Below are 16,383 nucleotides of genomic sequence, written 5' to 3'. Positions count from 1 at the left end.
CTTATGATAGCATAGACTGGAGAATTCTTGTTTAAATACATAAAATTGAGAGAATTCTTGTTTGCAATGGCATCGAGCAAATTATGAAAGCATTATTAACATATGGATCAATAATGTTATGAAGCAAAGATTGTAAAAAAAGGAAATCTGGCGGGTCGCCAAACAATACACTTACACCTTGTTGATAATGGAGCTTCCAAGAAAAAGGTTTGGGGAAAGATGGGTTTGAGCTTTTTGAGAGGATGCAGAGTGAAGGGGCATTGCCTGATTTACATACTTACAACTCCGTGGTTAATGCGTTGCGATGATGGTGAGAAGCTGAAAGTATTCCAACCGTTCGGTGAAATGCGCCACAGAGGGCTGCATGCAATATCGTGATTTACAAGTATTAATTAAGGGGCTGTGTAAGCAGGGGGTTTTGAGGGATGCGAAGAGATTGTTAGGTGAGATGACGAGCTGTGGTTTGAGGCCGAGCGTAATCACTTACTACTTGTTAATGGATTGGTACTGCTGTGTTGGGATGCTTGAGAAAGTTCTGTACTTACATGACGAGCTGAAGTCTTCCAGTTTATCTCCAACTGTGATCACCTGCAAGGTCCTGGCTGCAGGATGCTCAAGAAGTGAGGACTCATTTCGGGTTTTGGAGTTAGTTGTTGAGACGGAAGAGAGGGCGATTTCTCCATCGAAGATTACATACACTATCTTGATTGATTTCTCACAGTGTAACAACATGGATAAAGCACTCGAACTCCTTGCTCAAATGAAGATGATTTGTTTGGTTGCAGATGTTTATACTTATAGCGTCTTGATAAAAAGGGTGGTTCAATGAAGGAGATATGGGGGAAGCATCAAACTTGTGGGAGACAATGTGTGAGGTGGAAGTCGAACCCAATAATGTAATGGAGTATACTATTGCATACAATGTAGCTTCTATAAAGCATTGAAGCTGCTAAAACAAATGGTTGAAAAAGGTATGGTGCCTTATGTAACTAGTTACAACATGACAATCCCAAGTCCTTGAGGGAGATGGGAAACGAGATGTGCTTCAAAATCTTCTCTCTGGCATGCTGAAATCCAGCTTAATCGTCTGATCAGAGGCTGTTGGCAGTGAATTTTTTCAACTTGAGACATCAAATGGAGAGGATGCAGTCCGAGTACTTCTGGGACTTCGATGATCTTTGGTAAGGTTACATAACTTCCATCTATTATGTTCAAAGATAGGAAAAGCCTTCTTCTAAAAGTGATTTGTTAGTTAATATGCAAAATAAAAGACTTGAACAATTATCAAAGTGCAGTTTTAGTTTATAGGGCAAGGGGTGATTTGTAGAAATAATAAAAAAAAACATAGTGCTAGCAATGTGGCATTTGTAGTTAGACCTCAGGTTCATATCCTAAACTACCCCAATTTGGTGTAACATATGCAAAGTTGCTATGAACTTCCACTCTCACCACAGCAGCAAAGCTGCAGTAAAATGCCAAAGGGCTACAGTGGTTTGGAGGAATACTGTTCAAAGCAACATATCACTTTTCATGGCTGCAAAGCACTATCCGCACGAGCCAAATTTCTCCCCTTTCAGTATTTTTGTATGCTCTGCTCAGTCAGTCTTTTGTATAGATTTTATATTATGATATAGTTTCCTAAACTATAATTTTCATTGTTGCTATTTGAATGATTAAATTACTATGAAATAAATGAATATATCATTTTTCTTATGCAATACAAACAAAAAATGTATACTAAAATTTATTAATGAAATAATATGTTACAAAATTAACCCGGAATTCTTTAATGAACAAAGCTACAGAAACTAGACATGCTAACGAGTAATGGGGAGTTAAATGTTAATGGCATTTTTCATAGATGAATATCAGTTGTAGTTATATACTACTAGTATTTGTTTGTGTAGATTTTTTTGGAGGAATTTGGATCATGTAGACAATTGGAGATGGCCTCAAGATAGAAGCAATATGATAAACTTGATGACTGTTGAAAGCTTGGTTAGTGATTTAAATTTGAATTTCGAAAACTATATAGTAGTGAATAAAAGAGGTGGTTGTGACATGACGCTGTACTTTAAAGAAGTGGGTAGAGTATGGAGAAGACGGGACTCCCGTGCACTTGTTGGATTCCAACATTTTCTGGTAAGCTTATATTTTCTTCCAAGGGAGAGCACATGGTCCAATACTAATATCAACAAATTAGAGGATAGAAAAATTGAAAAAATACTAATAGTAGTATTTTTGCAAATACATGATGTGTGCTCAACCTGATAAAATTGATAGCAGAAACAAAATGAGTGATGGTAATGTATCAACAGAGGGATGGCCTCTCTGAATATTTTAACGCATGCTAAATTTCACTACAGTTGAAGGGTTAATCGATATCGCCTATTTCTAAAACTTTTTGCAGTCAATGAAAGAGGTGATTGTGATACTATTATATGTAAACTAGCTAGAGCGAATGGCTGATAATTCACATTTCCATTTGCTAAGTTACGGATGCAGATAGAACTTCAAAGTTGATACTAAATAGTCTTTTATATTTGTGGAGGATCAGAAAGACCAGACAGAGCTTGAAGGTAAGTAAATTTGTTTTATCTATGGAAGATTTTCAGCATTTGCCGTTAGGTAGAATTCTCTGTTGAAGATATCCATGTTTATCAAGGGAGAAACAGACGAAATGATAATAATAGTATAATACATGGTGGAATTCACACGAGGTAAAAAATTTGATACCTTGACAGTAACTTTTTTTGAAAAACCTGAGTGTTAGAAGCAGCCAAGCAGGTACAGTTTTTTTCTAATAATAATACAACATCGTTTTTGGTACTTGTGAAGATTCCCATTGTTTTTCTGAGAGTTAGCAGTATTGTATATAGCACTTGAATTCTACTGCTGCCAGGAATCTTTCTATCATCAAACTAGATGCTTTGAGAAAAGAAATAGGGCTATACTACTATATACAGATCTATAATAACAATTTAATGCACATAAATGTAGGAAGAAGAAAAAAAAAGATGATAACTTGTTTAAGATTTGTGTCTGCAATGAATTTTAAAATTTATCTTACATCTTACAACATGGCACCCTAGTTACATTGAGGATCTGAGAAAATTTTCGCTTATCTCTCTTTCTCTCTTCTGGGATGGCAGGAAAACTTCTTCGGGTTCAGAAACGAGCCCAAGATCCATCTCGCGCATAGAGAGATGCATGAATCAAAACAAGAATTACATTTTTATTTCTCAATCCAGCAACGACGACAAGAGGGTATTTTCTGATCAAGAATCGCCGTTCTTTTTCCAGCTGACGAGCATGGTGATGCAGCGCTTGACAATGTAGAATTTGGCCTTCTGTTCTTTGGCCAAGTTGGTGCACTTGCGCGTGAAGCCTGAACACCTCTGCGATGAGCTTCGGGGGAGGGAGGATTTGGAGGAGGTGCTACGGGAGAGATTGAAGGGGTTCTTGGTGGAGCTATGCTGCGAGACGCTCCTTGATATAGACGGTTTGGATGAGGAATGTGGTCTATCTTCTTTGGATAACTGCCATTTCTCATCCATGTAATACTCCATGGATCCACCCTTGCCTACTAGTAATGGTTCCTTTTTGTGTGGTGTGTGAGTAAGAGGGATGTGTAGAGAGAGGGCAAGCAGAGGGAGAAAAGAGAGTTGTGAGATGAGGTGGTGGTGGGACAATATATACTAGTGTGGTATTGACGACTGTTGTTTAGCAGCATCACATGTGGGATGCTCGAGTAAAATGGTCAGTTTTGCGCCTTACTTTATAATTTGCAGCCAAATTCTATGCTGGATCTCGTTTATTATAGGCCCCTCTGCTCCTACCTCTCTGCCCATTATTTCATTATATGATCCTTTTCCACAATTCTATGTGAAATTACAAATTCATAGGAGTATAACGATATGAATAAAGCAATCAACTTTATTTTCTTGGGGCATCAACTCAAATCATAATCCAATCATTGCTACAAAATTCTAGCTAGAAACCAATTTCGCAATTCAGAAGTCACGGAATCCTAACTCTACGGCATCAAATCAGTGTCCCAATTGAAAATGAGTCGGTCATATCAATCGGAAATGATATAGCATAGCAAGAAAACAAATTCGAATTCAACAAAAATAAAGATAGTATTATTGTGAGCCTTAGGTGTGAGTTTGTATTTTGTCTAATAATTATGTGTCTTATTCAATGAGTGATAATTATATGTATGTATATGTTGAGATTAGAATAATATTGTTATATGGAGATGCGACGGCAAAGTAGTGTGATTTCTTAAAGAGGGGGGGAAATTGCAGGGTGCACATGAACATGAGAAAGAGGGGTGGGGGGATTTTCATATTGGGGAAATCAAATGTGAGATTTGGAATTGAATAAGAGTGAAATTTTGTTGAAATTCGATTTGATTTGGACAAAGGGTCGGTGCTCATTACTCTCTTGTCCTTTCACTCTCATTTTATTATTCCCTCTATAATTTTCTTCTTTTTGCTTTCTTTTCACCTTCCATATTACTTCTTCTTTAAATTGATGCTACATCTTTCAGCCACAAATTTATAGTACTATCATTTGGTAATTTGAAAATGGGTGATTATCACAAATAACACAAAGTTAGATGGATTTTCAATTGCATTATGCTTTTAAAAAATAGTATTAGAATTATTATTTCCTAGATTTATTTTTAATCAAACTTGAGCAATGTGAATAACAACAAAAAACATTGTTTTATCAACCAAATGCCATCGCTTTATAAGTAAAGTTCTTAATATTTTTGGCAGTTAGTTCCTTTCCAAAAAGTAGTGTACGCTGTTGTTGCTAATATGGGAAATATGGGATGCTGTATTCTGATTGCTCTTTAAGTGATTATCTTTGTTTAAAAGCATCAAACCCTTTCTCAAAGTAGTCAAATGTCAACTGATTAAAGTTATTTTTGTATGTATTTAAATTCAAGAATAAAGAGAAGAGGTGAGAGTAACACATGCACATGGTAGGGTTCGGCACCACCCTCACATAATTTTGCACCTAATAGTAGAGATAAGATTCCGCTGCTTCATCAAAATTCAAACAGTAAATAAGTCAAAATTATGACATAAACAATAATAATAAAACAACTAAAAAGTGATGGTGGAGTTGATATATTTATAAGAAACATCACAATGAAAATCTTTCTATCAAAGAAAATGGTCGAGGTCCACGGGGGAGCCTATAATACTAGAGCAAATAAAATAAAATACTCACTCATCAAAAAAATAGTCTCATTTTTTCATTTTTGGATGTCCACAAAAATTATTCCTATTTCTAAAAATAAAAGTTTTCTCTCTCATATTTACTTACTTTTTTTTACCAATCTCTAATTAAAACTTGTGTCATCCACGAATGAGACTATTTTTTTCGGACGAAAAGAGTAACATATAAGAAGTCGCGACTCTTGGGCAATTGGAAATGCAAAGGTGGGTGACCCATTAACGAGAATGGACATCAACTCAGACATCACACATTCATTTTGTCCATTTTCCTTCGAAGAATCTCATTACCATCAATATCGTCTAATCGATGAAGTTCCATCAAACCATACCATAGGTTTTCTTGAAGTCAAATTTTAATTTAACTACTCATGTTTGGCCTTCTTAATTCACCATACAACTTCAGTAATGATGAAAGCCCCATCCAAAATTTGTCAATTCTTTACAAATGCAGATCGAGCCTCCCCATTCAAATTCTGAAGAACTTTGGATAATCTTCTCGCTAAGACCTTGGCTATAATTTTGTAAACACACCCAATCATACCAATTTCTTTAATATCAAAAACCTTTTCACTTTTAGAAATCAAGGCCATTAATATGACTATTTTTTGTTCCGTTAGTAGGTCCAAGGTAATTAGTAGTATTAATAAAATAAGGCGAGCTAGTTTAACGGCGCTTTATTTGTTAATTTTTACTGATCTAGCAGAATTAGGACGAATCTAGAATATTATGTGATCAAAATTGTACGCTTATTTAAATTTTGATTTATAGTTGCTTGACCACATGTGTATATAGTATTAAATTTATAAGCGGCGACATCCATATTAAATGCGAATCGGCTACGTTTATAGGATTCTAATTAAGTTGGTTGTTTGATTAGGAATCATTTGACTGTTGAGATTATTTGAAAATTCCAAATTTGACCAGTCACAGTAGATGAAACTATAATATGAACATAAACACAACAAAACTGCTGCTATTGTTCACATCACCTCTTCCATCATTACTTCCATTATGTGGTGAGGATTTTTTCACATTTTGATAATACAAATTCCTATTACTCTACCCCACTATATAAATATATACATTCACTATAGTTTACAAAATTATGCAAGCTAGCAAGGTAAAAAAAAATTAACTAGGAATGAGTATGTGATTGATTTGATAGATTAATATTTTTGTGTTTAAATAAAGAGATTAATTAAAATGATACCCTGTATATCATTATAATTCAAGATCACGGTTGAAAAAATTCAGACTAGAAAATGAAATGACTAAAATTTTGACAGTCACATTTGGAATTTTACTAAAGTTTTTGATCAAATATTTGGCATCACATCGATCTATACCCCAAAAATGAAACAGTAAATTTTATAAAGTTAATTTGAAGTCATAAAGATCCGGTTTGATACTCATTAACGAATCTTTGTTAGTTTTGTCTAGTGAATCATAGTATCTTCCTATAGATTAAAGTTTGCTAAAAGGTGTTGATATTAAGTTAATGACTAAGGTTCTCTAGATCAGTATTTTAGTACTAAATACATAAAGGCATCAAGTGGTTAATTTCATTTAGATAGCATGGCAAGGTAAGAATAGAGTGGTTTTAATTTAGCAATGAAATTAGGAGATTTCAAAAAAGTATGCATGTGAATTGAGAATATAAGCATTTGGAGGCCCACATGCGAACCATGTGGCCTACATGCATTCCCACTCCCTCCATTATTATTATCTCATCCTACAATCTCATTTCAAAATACTATAGTTTACGCAAATAATTAATTCCTCATTATACATATTAAATAAACTACTCACTTTGAATTAAATATCACGGTCAACACTTTTCTCTTGACTACGGTTTCATCAACTATACTGTGTCATGGATTTATTTTGGTATGGACTATATATTTTAAAATTCTAACCTTAGAATTTTGAGAGAATCATTTTTATATATATTGTGAAAGTTGAAGAAGTAAAGACAAAGGCAGAATGCATGAAGGAGAGAAAAACCGTGCATGAGAAGAAGAAAGAGAGCCTGTGTGTGCTCAGGTGAAAGTGCCGAGTCAGCGTCGTGTTGGCAATGACTAGGCATCTAGTCATCTCATAGTTAGTTAAGAAGTTAGTTAAGAAGTTTGTTATGTTGTTAGTTAGGAGTTAGTTCCTTTTTCCAAAATATCTAGGCTTGTGTATAAATAGTGAGCTAGCCTCTTCATTGTAACTCGGTTGATTCATTAATGAAGATACATTTCTTCTCTTTCAATCCTTGTTCCATATATTTGGTATTATGATTTTCCACATGGTATCAGGAGAAACTTGATCAATCTATCGCTTCCGCATCTCTTTCTCTTTTTTTTTCAATGGCTCGCAACACTCGTGGTGCAAATGCTGCTCACATTCCTCCAATGGAGGATGCATCCAGCCCATACTACCTTCATCCAAGTGACAATCCGAGCTTTCACTTGGTTCCTCACGTTTTAACAGGTTCGAACTACATCAATTGGAGTCGATCAGTCACCACTGCTCTCATAGCAAATAATAAGCTTCCTTTTGTTAATGGAGCCCTTCTTCGACAGGCTGATGATGATCTATTGTTCCCGGCGTGGCTCCGGTGCAATTCTATGGTTGTCTCATGGCTTCGGAACTCAATCTCAGATCAAATCTGTTCCAGCATCATGTACATTGATAATGCACATGAGATCTGGTCTGATCTGTGCAATCGCTTCTCTCAATTGGATACAGCTCGTGCTTACCAGCTGAGGCAGAAGATCATGCCTCTCACGCAAGGGCGCGATGATGTCAACACCTATTTCACAAATTTGCGGATTCTATGGGATGAATTTCGCCATTCTCAACCGATTGCTTGGTGTATTTGTGGTAATTGTCGATGCAACAGTGCATCCAAATGGAATACGTATCAGGAGGAAGAATGTAGCATGCAATTTCTGATCGGGCTCAACTCTAGTTTTTCTCAGATCCGATCAAGCATTCTATCCATGATTCCTACACCTCCTTTATCCAAGGTCTTCTCTCTTGTTTTGCAGGAAGAGAGACAGCGTACAATTGATGGTAATGTCTCTCCTATCATTGCTCATTCTCCTATTACTTCTCCAATGAGTGAGCAACTATACTCTGCCAATGCTGCTCAATCATACAATAAGAGTCGGCTGTGTTCTCACTGTGGCAAGACTAACCACACAGTAGACAAATGTTTTGTACTTCATGGATTTCCTCCAAGTTTTGGCAAAGGAAAAGGGAAATTCAATGTTAAGGATAGCAATTTTTCCAAGTCTGTGAACTTTGTGGAGAATACCTTTGATTATTCATGTAATGGTTCTACTGTTGTACCATCTGCTATATCTGTTGATCAGTGTCAGCAGCTCATCAATCTGCTGCAATCTCAACTTGCTGCTACTGCCACTCACTCCTCACCATCAATATCCACACCACTTTCATCTTCATCCTCTGCCGCACAAAATAATCCATCCACAAACTCCTTCACAGGTACTATATCTTTCATTCCTTTCATTGCTTCAGTCACTACATCAAATCCACATTGGCTCTTAGACACATGAGCCACTCACCATGTTTGTTGTGATTTGTCCATGTTCAATACTTATTCTGCCATAAAAAATGCTTCTGTACATCTTCCTAATGGTGCAACTGCTCTAGTTACACACATTGGTTCTATCATACTGAATTCACACATCACTCTATCGTTTGTTCTCTGTGTCCCTAGTTTCAGCTTCAATCTCATCTCCATAAGTTCTTTGACTTCCCCACTTTCGTGTACTGTCATTTTCACTCATGATTCCTTTGAAATTCAGGAAGTTTCTCAGGCAATTGTGATTTGGGAGGGGCAGCCGAATAGGCAATCTATACACCCTAGAGCTTTCTGATTCAGAAGATAATAAAGGTTCTTCCATTTCTGCTTCTTTTCCAGCTATTTCTAATTCTTTTTCCAATTCTGCTGTTATTCCATCTATTAATCTTGTTGCTAATATTGATGTATGGCACAAGAGATTGGGGCATTTATCATATGACAAGTTGAAATCCATGTCTTATGTTCTTCATTTCACAAATAAAAACATTTCTTCACTGTGTGAAATTTGTCCACTTGCAAAACAAAAACATCTCTCTTTCACAAGATCAGACAGTACAACATAATGTTGTTTTGATCTTGTTCATTGTGATACCTGGGGTCCTTTCAGTCCTCCTACTAATCAAGGGTTCAAATACTTCCTTACTTTAGTAGATGACTGCTCTAGGTTTGTTTGGACTTTCCTAATGCAGAACAAGCCAGATGCTGGGGCTATTTTACCTCAGTTCTTCAACACAGTTTTTACTCAGTTTGGCAAGAAAATCAAAGCCATTCGTTGTGACAATGCCCTTGAGTTCAATATCCACTCTTTATACTCTTCATTTGGCACTGTAATCCAACATTCATGTGTTGAAACCCCCCAACAAAATGCCCGGGTAGAAAGGAAACACCAGCACTTGTTGAATGTTGCTAGGAGCCTACTTTTTTAATCTTTCTTGCCCATCCTTTTCTGGGGGACTGCATTCTCAATGCATCTTATCTTATAAACAGAATCCCTTCTTCAGTTTTACCAAATAACTCCACTCCCTTTCAGATCCTCTTCCAGAAACCTCCATCATACTCACATTTAAGAGTTGTTGGATGCCTCTGCTATGCCTCCACTTTACAAAGATGCAGAGATAAATTTTCCCCTAGAGCAAGTAAATGTGTTCTTTTGGGATATCCATCAGATTTTAGGGGTTATAAATTGTTGGATTTGGTGACTTTGCAAGAATTTGTCACAAGGGATGTTGTTTTCCATGAAGATGTTTTTCCTTTCTGTCATTTGACTCCATCTCAGTTTCCTTCTTCTGAAAACACACCAGATACTCAACCTTCATCTGTTATTCTTCCATTAAATAATGACCATAATCCTCCCACATCTTCCACCTCTTCTACATCTCCCACATCTCTCTGCCCCTCATCCACCTCTTGTCCAGAAAATACCTTTTCTAAATCTGGCAGATCAATAAAGCCACCCTCTCACCTCACCTTATCCAATCTCCTCATACTTCAGCCTATCAAAGCTCTCTCCAAAATATCTCAAATATATCATCATCATGTCTGCTATCTATGAACCAGCCACATACAAACAAGCCTCTCAACACCCTGAGTGGGAGCAAGCAATGCAAGAGGAGTTGTCTGCTTTTCTGAGAACTGATACTTGGTTCATCACTGTTTTGCCACCGGGGAAGGTTCCTATTGATTGCAAATGGGTCTACAAAGTGAAATTCAACCCAGATGTTTCAGTGGAAAGATACAAAGCAAGGCTAGTTGCTAAAGGCTTCACCCAATTGGAAGGTGTCGATTTCCTAGATACATTCTCTCCTGTTGCAAAGCTGACTACTGTCAAACTTTTGTTGGCTCTAGCTGCAGTAAAAGGATGGTCTTTGACTCACCTTGACATCAACAATGCTTTCTTATATGGAGATCTAGAAGAAGATATATATATGACTCTTCCCCCGGGCTTCAAGGCTGACTGGCAGACTGTTGAAGGGGCAAATTCCCAATCAACTCTAGTTTGCAAGCTAAAGAAATCTCTATATGGTCTAAAACAAGCATCTAGGCAATGGTACTTGAAATTCTCTCAAGTTTTGAAAGGTTTTGGTCTGCAACAGTCTGCATCAGACCACTCCTTCTTTTTTAAGCATGATCACACTGGCTTCTTCGGCATAGTTGTGTATGTTGATGATATTCTAGTGGCCACAACTGATCCAGAAATGACAGAGAACTTCAAGGACTTTCTATCTCAACACTTCAAGTTTAAAGATTTGGGAGTCCCTAAATATTTTATAGGAGTTGAGATAGCTAGAAACAAGAAAGGAATACTGATTTCTCGGAGAAAATATGTCATGGATTTGTTGAGGGATACTGGAATGCTGGGATGCAAACCCTCTGCAGTACCTATGGATCCTCTAAAGAAACTAAGAGCAGATTCAGGGAAGCCTATGGAGGATGCATCAAAATATAGAAGGCTGATTGGCAGGCTGCTGTATCTATGCATCATCAGACCTGATGTAACTTTTGTTGTGCACAAATTGAGCCAATATGTGGCTAGTCCTACTGATGAACATTGGGAAGCTGCAGAAAAGGTCTTAAGATAAATGGATCTCCAGGCCATGGCTTATTCTATTCTAGCAGCAGCAAATTGAATCTTAGTATATTCACTGATGCAGATTGGGCATCATGCCAAGACACAAGAAAGTCAATGACATGCTATTGTCTATATCTTGGAAGTTCTTTGATTTCTTGGAAAGCCAAGAAGTAGAATACTGTCTCTAGATCATCAGCAGAAGCTGAATATAGAGCAATGGCACAAGCCACTTGTGAAGTGGTCTGGTCAGTAGCACTCTTGGCTGATTTTGGAGTTAAAATTGAAAAAGCTGCCCCTTTGTATTGCGATAATCAATCAGCCATTCATATATGCTCTAACCCGGTGTTTCATGAAAGAACTAAACACATCGAGATAGATTGCCACACTGTGAGAGAAAAGTACTTGGAAGGGGTGATTAAGCCTTTACACATCAGAAACAATCTGCAAGTCGCTGACATTTTTACTAAACCACTGGGGCCAATGTCTTTCCATTCTATATTAAACAAGATGAATTTCGAAAGCCTCTACAATCCATCTTGAAGGGGCATGTGAAAGTTGGAAAAGTAAAGACAAAGGCAGAATGCATGAAGGAGAGAAAAACCGTGCATGAGAAGAAGAAAGAGAGCCTGTGTGTGCTCAGGTGAAAGTGCTGAGTCAGCGTCGTGTTGGCAATGACTAGGCATCTAGTCATCTCATAGTTAGTTAAGAAGTTAGTTAAGAAGTTTGTTATGTTGTTAGTTAGGAGTTAGTTCCTTTTTCCAAAATATCTAGGCTTGTGTATAAATAGTGAGCTAGCCTCTTCATTGTAACTCGGTTGATTCATTAATGAAGATACATTTCTTCTCTTTCAATCCTTGTTCCATATATTTGGTATTATGATTTTCCACATATATCGTTGAAATGATAATAAAATTTTCACAATAATTTACATAAAATACTGAAAATTTAAGAATATTATGTATCATGTACGTATGGCTTACTTGCAAATACTTGACTAGTTTTTGATAAATTTCACGAGGGATTATGTAATCTAAATATAGCACAATATTCCTTTCCGGCCCATTTACTTTAGGCCTCATTGATGATTTATATGTCTTCGAATGTTACCCCTGCTTTGTTCTAAAAAAAAAAATTGTCAAATTTATCGAATTTTAGCAAATGTTATTTATCGTATCAAGTCAAAATGAAATATAGTAGCTTAATATATTAATGAAGAGAGAAAATATAATTGTAGTATTAAAAAAATTAAAATTAAAATTAAATGTGTTAATGATAAAGATTTATTTTTTTCTAAAATAGAAGCATATTTTTTAGGATAATAAAGAGTGAAAATGTGATATCAGACTGGAGTAAAATAAAACTGCCGATAATCAACCTTCACATTAACCATTTTAAACTTCTTTTAACTAATCTGATCTTTTTATTTGTTTGACGCATTGAAAAGGCCAATAAAAACATAGTTTTATGGATTTATCCAATGTTTTAAAATAATTTTCTGAAATCAAATCAGGACTTGGCCCAATGGAATCAAATCATTTGCTAATGGATCTCTTACAAAAGCAACAATAAGGGCCCAGGACACATTTCATTTCATTAACCCCAAATTTAGCAAGCATATACGCATCTTTGACAACATTAACGTTGTTGCATTTTTACTTTTTAAACATTATCCTTAAACTAGACTGTAGTGTCGGTCTTGTTCAAATCCACATAATATAGTAGCCATTGGGCAGATGATGATACACAAAAGCATAGCCAAAAAGTATGCAAGCCTAAGGCTAAGCCTAAACCTAGGTAATTGGTAATCAAACACAAGCTTCAGCCCTACGAAGCGCCACGAACAGCTGCTCCAGGTCAGGCGGCTCAAAGTAGCCGCCCTTGGGCGAATTCTTCTTCTCCACCGGCTTCTTCCTCGGCGGCGGAGGCGGCGTTGTTCTCGCCGGTATACCTCGCTTTGGAGTGCAGCATCCTTCTTCAGCCACCCAACAACTACTGCTTCCTGTTTCCATCTACCTATTCCCTAATTAATCTATCACCTCAGACCTCACGTCTATGAAACAACAATGGTATGGACTAACTAATACAGACGCAATTGTATTTCGATGAATATATATAATATAATATAATATAATATAATATAATATAATATAATATAATATAATATAATAATAATGTGGTCGATTCTGGAAAGCGGTGCCAGTGTGTGGTGCAGGATGGAGACACGTAAATGGTCGCCCACTACTTATTATTGTGGAAGTTCCTAGAGTACATTCAATGTTGTATTGTTCCTAGCAAAGTAGAGTTCCAAGTATGTATTTGAAGAGTCTCAATATCCCTATAAATAATAGGGGGATGAGTAGTTCAAATATAACAAACATTTGCATAAGAAATATATCTCTACTTCTATCTTCTAATATGCCTTACCAATCTTGTTATGCCTCTCTCGATTACCATCTTTAAGATGGTATCAGAGCAGGAAACCAACAAAAAACCTCCAATGGAGGGAAACCAAATATCCACTCTCGAGCTGTTGATCGAGACAATCTCAAATCTAATTGATTTGTACAAATCCAACACAAACCAAAGCCAAAATTTCTACCTACCGAATAACCTCAGCGAAGGATTGAAACGCACTGCTGCAACACAGGCAAACAACCGAAGGAGTAACGTGTCTGCAGCTCCACCCGTCACAGACAGCAGCGTCGTCGACGACGGCGGCGAAAACAGCAACATCAGCCGGCGTCGACATCGGCAGCAGAATCCATCTGAAGCAGCGTCGCCGGGTGAGCAGCCTCCGGCTGAAGCGGCGGCAGCAGCGGCTAGAGCAGCGACGACAGCTGAAGCAGAGGCGGAGGCAGCGTCTGAGGCGGAGGCAGCCTCTGAGGCGGAGGCAGCGGCTGCTCCTGAAGCCGCGTCGGAGGCAGCGGTGACTGGGGCAGCGGCGGAGGCGGCAGCCGCAGAGGCGGAGGCGGCGGCGTCGGATGAGCAGTGGAGAAAGAAATTTGGGAGAAGAAGAAAGAAATGTGGGGGAAGAGCCGCTGATGAAGAGTCTTGTGTGGGATTTTCTAAAAACCCCCTCCACACTTTGCAAAAAACCCCCCAAATTTATACACTCTCCCAGATCCGACCCCACTCCAAACATTTCTCACAAAATTTCCCTCAAAAAAATCTAAAAATGTCAAAGCCACCTAAGCAATTTCAGAAATTGGCTAACTCATCCCAATTTTCCGAAATATTATACAAAAAACCCGCATTTGTCCAAAAGACCCAAGTAACATCCCCAAGTCTCGAAAATTCTGAAAACAAAACCCAAATTTTTGAATTCCAGCCCTCAATTACTTGTGCAAACACTTTCCAAGCCCTTGCGTACTCTTCATCCTCCAACATAGGACCCAAAGACTATTACTGGATCTTTGATTGTGGGGCAACCGACACCATGTCCTTTGATGAGTCGGATTTCCTTGAAATTACCCAATCCACAAAACGATATGTCCAAACAGCCAATGGAGAGTTAGCACCTGTGCAGGGGAAGGGCACTATCACTGTCTCACCAACTCTTCGCATCTCAAACTGTCTTTATGTTCCGTCATTATCCCATAAACTCTTATCTGTCAGTCATGTCACAAAAGACCTTAATTGCAAATTACTAATGCAGCCTCGGTTTTGCATGTTACAGGATATCAAAACGGGGACGATAGTTGGGCGTGGCACTGAGCGGCATGGACTGTACTATGTGGATGAGATAGCCCAACAGAGTACTGCGATGCTGACTCACGGACTGACTGACAGACAGATTTGGCTCTTGCATCGCCGGTTAGGACACCCATCTATAGGTTATCTTCGCCTACTCTTTCCTGAGTTAGTTTCATCTTCGCGTGTCTTGAATTGCGAAACTTGTGTTTTGGCCAAAAGTCATAGACATTCTTTTAAATTGAACAACACTAGGGAAAAATCTCCTTTTGCCTTAATTCACTCTGACGTGTGGGGACCTGCCCCGGTTACTGGGGGACAAGGGTTTCGGTATTTTCTGTTATTTATTGATGATTTCTCTCGTATGACTTGGATTTATTTTTTGAAAACTAAATCAGAAGTTTTTGACAAATTCACTGAGTTTTACAATCTTGTTCAAACCCAGTATAACTCCAAAATTCAAATCCTTAGATCCGATAATGGGAGGGAATATGTGAATTCTAAGATGCAATCTTTCTTCTCCGACAAAGGTCTTGTCCACCAAACCTCTTGTGCATATACACCAGAACAAAATGGGGTAGCCGAGCGAAAAAATCGATATATTCTTGAAATCACCCGAGCTCTCTTAATCGAATCCAATATCCCAAAATCATTTTGGCCAGAAGCCATCGCTACCGCTGTTTACCTCCTAAATCGTCTTCCCACAGGAATACTCAACTTCAAAACTCCCCTAGACATATTCTCTTCCATAAACTCGGTTCCGTCCTCCGTACATCTCGATCCCAAAATCTTTGGTTGTACAGTGTTTGTTCATATTCCCAAACATGATCGTGATAAATTCTCACCTTGTGCAGTCAAATGTGTCTTCTTGGGATATGGAAAAAATCAGAAAGGTTATCGTTGTTATGACCCCTTAACAGATCGCATGTATACCACTATGAATTGCGACTTTGTTGAGAGTGAATATTTCTATAGCCAATCTAGCGGTCAGGGGGGGAGTGAATCGGAAAATTCGGGATGTGACGCCCTAAATTGGCTACCTCTTTGGGGAGAAACCATTCAGGGGGAGAGGGAAAATACACAAACTGACATGCCTAGCCAGAACCCTGTCACAGAAGGCGGTCCAACAGAGGAAGTTAGCGGTACCACCGGGCCATCAGACTCCCTAGAACAGAACACGCCGCTTCAAGACACTACCGAACTATCTGACCAGTCTTTGAATCCTGAGGTAATTCTTTCAAATCCCGAAATTGGTAATGCAATTGAAACATCTA

The 16,383-nt window shown here is 37.9% G+C and overlaps 1 long non-coding RNA gene across 1 annotated transcript; it reads left to right on the top strand.

The window, feature by feature from the left end:
* Positions 1-25: 25 nt before the first annotated feature.
* Positions 26-3,822, top strand: LOC121741442. The gene is made up of 3 exons (XR_006037868.1): positions 26-1,181; positions 1,908-2,579; positions 3,153-3,822. It is a non-coding gene; the product is annotated as an uncharacterized LOC121741442 (long non-coding RNA).
* The last annotated feature ends 12,561 nt before the right edge of the window (positions 3,823-16,383 follow it).

This window comes from Salvia splendens, chromosome 7 (assembly GCF_004379255.2).
Source record: "Salvia splendens isolate huo1 chromosome 7, SspV2, whole genome shotgun sequence".
In the NCBI taxonomy this organism is placed as follows: Eukaryota; Viridiplantae; Streptophyta; class Magnoliopsida; order Lamiales; family Lamiaceae; genus Salvia; species Salvia splendens.
The sequence above is the reverse complement of the archived record's forward strand: the minus strand, read 5'-3'. Positions and strand labels throughout refer to the sequence as shown.